The 6318-nt window shown below is 36.1% G+C and overlaps 1 pseudogene; it reads right to left on the bottom strand.

Moving 5' to 3' along the window:
- Positions 1–1177: 1177 nt before the first annotated feature.
- On the bottom strand, positions 1178–1311 carry LOC141425079 (U1 spliceosomal RNA; annotated as a pseudogene).
- Positions 1312–6318: the final 5007 nt, after the last annotated feature.

The raw sequence follows: 6318 nt of genomic DNA on the forward strand, positions 1-6318 counted from the left end.
CATATCCTGTCACTCCATGCCCAAGGCAGTCAAATTATAGACAATGAAGTTGTAAACTCATTTACTATGAAAGTCACCCTATCAAATCTGGTCCGTCAGATGCAGAAATATCAATGTAGGGACACAGGAAGTACAGTCAGAAGAAGTATGGAAAAAGGTAACATGCTGTCTCCAGAGAACACAGTAACTTTCTGGCAACAGGTCTCAAAGGACATTGATGAAATGCGTGATAAAGAGTTCAAAAGAATGATTACTAGGAAACTCAATGAGATTCAGGAGAATAAAGATAATTTAAGAATTAGGAAAAAAGTTCATGATATGAACTAGAAGCTCATAATGAGAGATCATGGAAAACAAATAAATGACTCAACAATGAACTAAATCAAGCAATGTGAAGATAGATAGCCTAGTCAGACAAAAGTAAATGAAAAGGTAAAAAAGTTTAAAAGTGAAGTTAGCTTTTGAGACTTATAAGATATCATTAAATGAATTTCTATTTAAACTATGGGTATCTCAGAAGGCAAAGAGAAGGTGAAAATTATAGAAAATTTGTTTAGTGAAATAATAACTGAAAATTTCTCCAATCTAGGGAAAGATATGGACATCCAAGTGAATAGGCCCATTTGATCCCAAACAGACATGACCAAAAAAGTCCTCAAAAATTAAAACAAAAAAATTTAAGTCAAACTGTAGGAAGTCTAAGACAAAAAGAGAATTCTAAAAACAACAAAAGTTCTAAGCCATATTAAAGGGAACCTCCACTATTTCAAAAGCATATTTCTCAACTGAGACTTTGGAGGCCAGGAGGAAACAGAATGATATAGTCCAAGTTCTGAAAGAAAAGAGCTGCTAGCCAAGAATGCTATAGCTAGCAAAACTACCCTTCACAAATAAAGGAAAAATAAAATTTTCCAAGACAAGGAAAATTGCATCCCATTAGAAAATATAGTTAAGCAGATCCTAGATCCAAAATTGAAAGCATTGCTGTTATGAAAACATGTGAAAGTATAAAACTCTTGCAAAGGCTGAGCACACAAAGGAGAAATAGAATAGAATCAAACCTTATCAATACAGTAAAACACCATACAACAAAGATGAGCAAGAAAAAAAGAATAAGCGTTATTGAAAAAAAAAACAGAAGAAAATCAATAAAATGAGAGGAGTCTTTTTTTTTTTAATGGGGAGAGTGTGAACGCAGTCCCCCACTACCATAAATTATGCAGTCGAGTTTCCCACATTTGGGGAAATCACAGGGGTCAGCACATCTGGAGTGCAATGGATAAGCCTTGCCACTTTCTTCCAGGTAAGTATAAGAGTCTTAAATTATTGATAATAATCTTGAATGTGAATCAACTAAATTCCCTTGTTAAAAGTTACAGACTGACTGAATGGGTAAGGAAAAAAAAGGTGCAAGGACACGCTGCCTACAAGAAATTCACATTACCAATAAAGACACACATAGACTGAAAGTGAGAGGTTGGAAAAAGATATTCCATACACATGGAAATCAGAAGCAAGCTTATGTAGCTATACATTGTGATGGTAGCATCACAATGCCCAACTCTAGAATAGAAATCTGATTCTTGATGAAGGCACCCAAAATATATATTGGTGAGAGGACATCCCCCTCAATAAATGGTGCTGGGCAAACTGCATATCCATGTGCAGATCATTATAATTTGATCCCTATCTGTCACCCTGTAGAAAATCAACTCAAAATGGATCAAAGACCTAAATGTAAGAGCTAAAGCCATGAAAATATTATAAGAAAACATAGTGAAAAATACTTTAAAACATCAGTATAGGCAACAATTTTTGGAACCCTCCCCCCCAAAAAAATAGAGCAATAAAAGCAAAAATAGATAAATGGGATTATGAGAAACTTCTGCATAGTAAACAATGAACAGAATGAAGGGACAACCTACAGAATAGGAGAATATATTTGCCAATTCATCTGACAAAGAATGACTATTTAGAATATACAAGAAACCAAAAAAAACCAAAAAAACCCCACCTCAACAATGAATGAATAATCCAATTTAAAAATGGGCAAATGATCTGAATAGATATTTCTCAAAAGGAAAAATATAAATGATGAAAAATGTTTAATATCATTAGCCACCAAGGAAACATAAATCAAAACCACGATGAGATATCACATTCCAGTTAGAATGGCTACTATCAAAAAGACAAAAATAACAAACATTGGTGATGACATGGAGGAAAGGATATTCTCATATTCTATTGGTGGGGATGTAAATTAGTACAATCATTATGAAGAACCGTATGGAGGTTTCTCAAAAGCCTAGTAATAGATCTAACATAGATTCAGCTACACCACTTGTAGTTATGTATCCAAAGGAAATGAAACCAGCATATTAAAGAGACACCTCTACTCCCATTTTTACCACACTGTATTCACAATAGCCAAGGCATGTAATCAACCCAGGTATCCACCAGTGGATAGATTGTTTGTTTTTGTTTGTTTGTTTTGCTGTGACAAATACCTGAGAGAAGCAGTTTAAAGAAAGAAAAGTTTACTTCAGGGATTCACAGGTTCTAGTCCATGGTCATCTGGCTCTATTGTTTCTGCATTTGTGGTGAGGCAGAAAATTATGAGACAGAGGGGGAGAGGGAAAAGGAGAAGGGGGGAAGAAGAAGGGGGAAAAGATAGAGAGAGAGAGAGAACAAGATACATCCATAAAAGGCATACTTCAATGACCTGCTTCCTCCACCTAGGCTCCATGTCCTAATTTTTCCACTATCTTCCAATAATGCCATCATATTATGAATCCATCAATGGGTTAATTCATTGATGAGGTCAGAACCCTCAAGACCCAATCACTTCCCCAAAGCCCCACTCTGAGTACTGCTGCATTGGGAAGCAAGCTTTCATCACATGAGACCTTGGAACAGCACTTCATATCCAAACCATAACAACTCAATAAAGAAAATGTTTTATATATATACATATACTTATATGCAATCTTCAGCCTTTAAAAAGAAGAAAAATCTGTTCTTTGTGATAATATAGATGATCCTAAAGGACTTTATTTAAGTGAAATAAGCCAGAAACATAAAGACAAGTCAGCATGTTCTCTCTCATATTTAGAAACTAAGAAAAGGCATTCTAGGTATAGAATATTGATTACTAGAGGCTCTATAGGGTTGGAGGAGAACAATAGAGGTGGTTGGATAATCAGTAGGAAATCACAAATAGAAGGGAGAAGTTCTAGTGTTCCATAGCACAGCAGGGTAGCTACATTTCATAATAACATATTATTTTTCATGAGGAACTATAAGAGGAGTTTGAAGACTCCAAACACAAAGAAATGATAAGAGGTAGAAATGTTAGTTACTCTGATTTGATCAGTATATAGTGGATACATGTGGATACATATTAATTAAAAACTTTCATACATGGCAGAATGTTATCAAGAAAATGAAAAGTTAGCCTATACAATAGAAGAAAAATATTTGCAAATCACACACCTGATAAGATCCTGGTATCCAGAATATATAAAGAACTATTAATAACTGCACAACAAAAAAGACAAAAAAATTAAAAATGGAGAAAGAATTTGAATAGACATTTCTCCAAAGAAGAAACACAAAGGTCCAACAAGCACATAAGAAGATACCCTGCATCATTAATCATTAGCGAGCTTCAAGTTAAAACCCTACTGAGTTCTCAACTCACACCCACTAGGATGATCATAACCAAAAGCCGGAACTCCTGTTAGTGAGGATATGGAGAAATCAGAATGCCTGGACATTACTAGTGGAATATAAAATGGTGTAGTTTCTGTGGAAAAGCAATTTGGAAGTCCTCAAAAAGTTGGATGTGGAATTACCATATGACCCTTCATTTTACTCTTATCCCAAAGAATTGAAAGCAGCTATTCAACAAAAACTTGTTCATGAATTTTTCCAGTAGCATGACTCACAATAGACAAAAGGTAAAAACAACTTTGTCTCTTTACTAATGAATGGATTAAAAAAATGCAGTAAGTCCTACAATGGAGTATTGTTCAGCCATAAAAAGGAATAACACATGCTACGACTTGGATGAGTCTTAAACATGCCAAGTGAGAAAATACAGACACAAGAGGTCACACATAGTATGTCCCCTTTATATAAAGTAGCCAGAACAGGTAAATCTATAGGGATAGTGATCAGATTGTTGGTTTCTAGGAGCTTAGGAGGTAGCTTAATGGGTACTGGGTTCCTTTTGGACTACAAAAATATTTTGGAATTAGATGAAAATGATATTTTCCCAAAGTTTTAAGTATATGAAATGATGCTGAATTGTACACTTTAAAATGGTGAGCTGGAGGCATGGCTCAAGTGGTAGAGAGCACCTGCTTAGCAAGCATGAGGCCCTGAGTTCAACACCTTAGTACCACCAAAAAAACAAAGATTAATTGATGTTATGTGAGTTTTATCTCAATTTTTTTGCCAGAAGAAAAGGCCTTTTCAAAAGTCTTTTTTTTCTCTACTCAGGATGATATTAAGGAACAGATGGTACCTGCACTCATTTTTCTTGGGAGATTTTGTCATAATAAGAAGACTCTCTCACTTCTGTTCACCCTTAAGGTGAAGCAAATATTGTCATAGTTTTATAGGAACAAAGTGACTTGACCTTTTAGAGATGACATGAGTGACAATGATGACATTAATCATAACTTTCCATTCTCATTTGGGCCACCAAAAAGCCAGTACCCACCATTCCATAGTGGAAAATTTACTAAGCAGCAGGAAACTCAGGACTGAGATCAATAAAGTTATCATAACACTTCATATGTTCCTTTCCTCCCTTTTTAAACATTTGTAATGATCATTTGCAAATAAAATAGCCCAAATTTTCTGTCATCATGTTCTAGATTTACTTACAATAAAAACTTGCAACACATTTAGTCCTCAGAACAAGTTCAAGAGATAGATTGTATTATCCCCATTTTATAGGGAGGAGGCTGAGGGATAAAGAAACTAATACAATTGGTTAAATATATATGGGTAGTAAGTAATGGAGCTAGCATTCCAACCAGACAATCCCTTTCAGTGCTAAGATTTTTAAACTAGATGCTTTTTTATGTTGCCTCGCCTAAGAAACAGTGAGCTTATTATTTTCCAGAAGGAGCTAAAGCAGTTCACGCTCACAAAATATGCATATGCTTCTCTACATTTCCCAGCTTTCTTTGCAATTTAGCTGAGGTCCTATGACTAATTCTGGCTATGAACTCTGCGTAGAGGTGGCGTGTGTTACTGCTAACCCAAGACAGTTAAGTGCAGAAGTGAGTTCTCCAGGTTCTTTCTCTCACACCCTCAGGCTGGAAAGAAAGATCTTTGAGGTGGCCTAGTTGCAAGATGAAGGCTGTTTGAATCCCTAAATTACTATCACAGGACAATTGCCTTCCCCACAAAACAATAAATCCACTGGACCCACGTGAGACTTTGATATGAATGAGAAATGAAGATTTATTATGTTAAGCTATAAGCTAATTTGTTACCAAAGCACATCCTAGTGTCTTCTAACTCACTCAGGATTGTCATTTGATAAATGACATAAACTCTTAATTCAAGGCACAGGAAACATCCTGACCAAGGGCTCCTAGTGCCTCTTGAGTGATGGCCACAATAGAATTGTGCCCCCCTTCCTCCATAAAAAGGGTCATTGCAGATGTAAGTAGTGAATATGAGGTTATTAGGATGGCTCAATCCAAATCTATGGATTTCTTATAAAAGGAAATTTGAACAGAGATATGCATGCAGTAACAATGCCATGAAGGCATTGAGAGGAAGGCAGATATTTACCAGCCACAGAATACCAAGCTTGGGAGCACACTAATCACCAGCAGCAGCCTGGAGAGAGACATAGACTAGCTTCTCCTCACTCAGAAGAAATCAGCCCTGCCAATACCTCGATCTTGGACTTTTAACTCCCAGAATTGGGGTAGAATAAATTTTTGTTGTTGACTCACTGAGTTTGTGGTCCTTTGTTATGGCAGCTCTGACTAGATGTGAGAGGAAGAGCACTTGGATTGCATTCAGTCCTGAGAAGATAGACCAGGACACGGACATTAGACATTTGCAGCTGGGATTCTCCAAGAACTCCATTAACAATTACCACAGCCTGTTAAAAATTCTTTGGGAAATCATGTAAAATGGCCCAAATAGAGTAATGACTCTTTGTTTTAAAAGAAAATCGCTTTACAAATAAACATGGGAGGGATCATAGGGTGAAACAAATGTGCGAACAGCAATAGGGTGTACTATAATTTGTGGTGTGGAAGAGCTTGAGGCCAAGCAAGACAATTT

Source organism: Castor canadensis, chromosome 7 (genome assembly GCF_047511655.1).
Source record: "Castor canadensis chromosome 7, mCasCan1.hap1v2, whole genome shotgun sequence".
NCBI classification, from domain to species: Eukaryota; Metazoa; Chordata; class Mammalia; order Rodentia; family Castoridae; genus Castor; species Castor canadensis.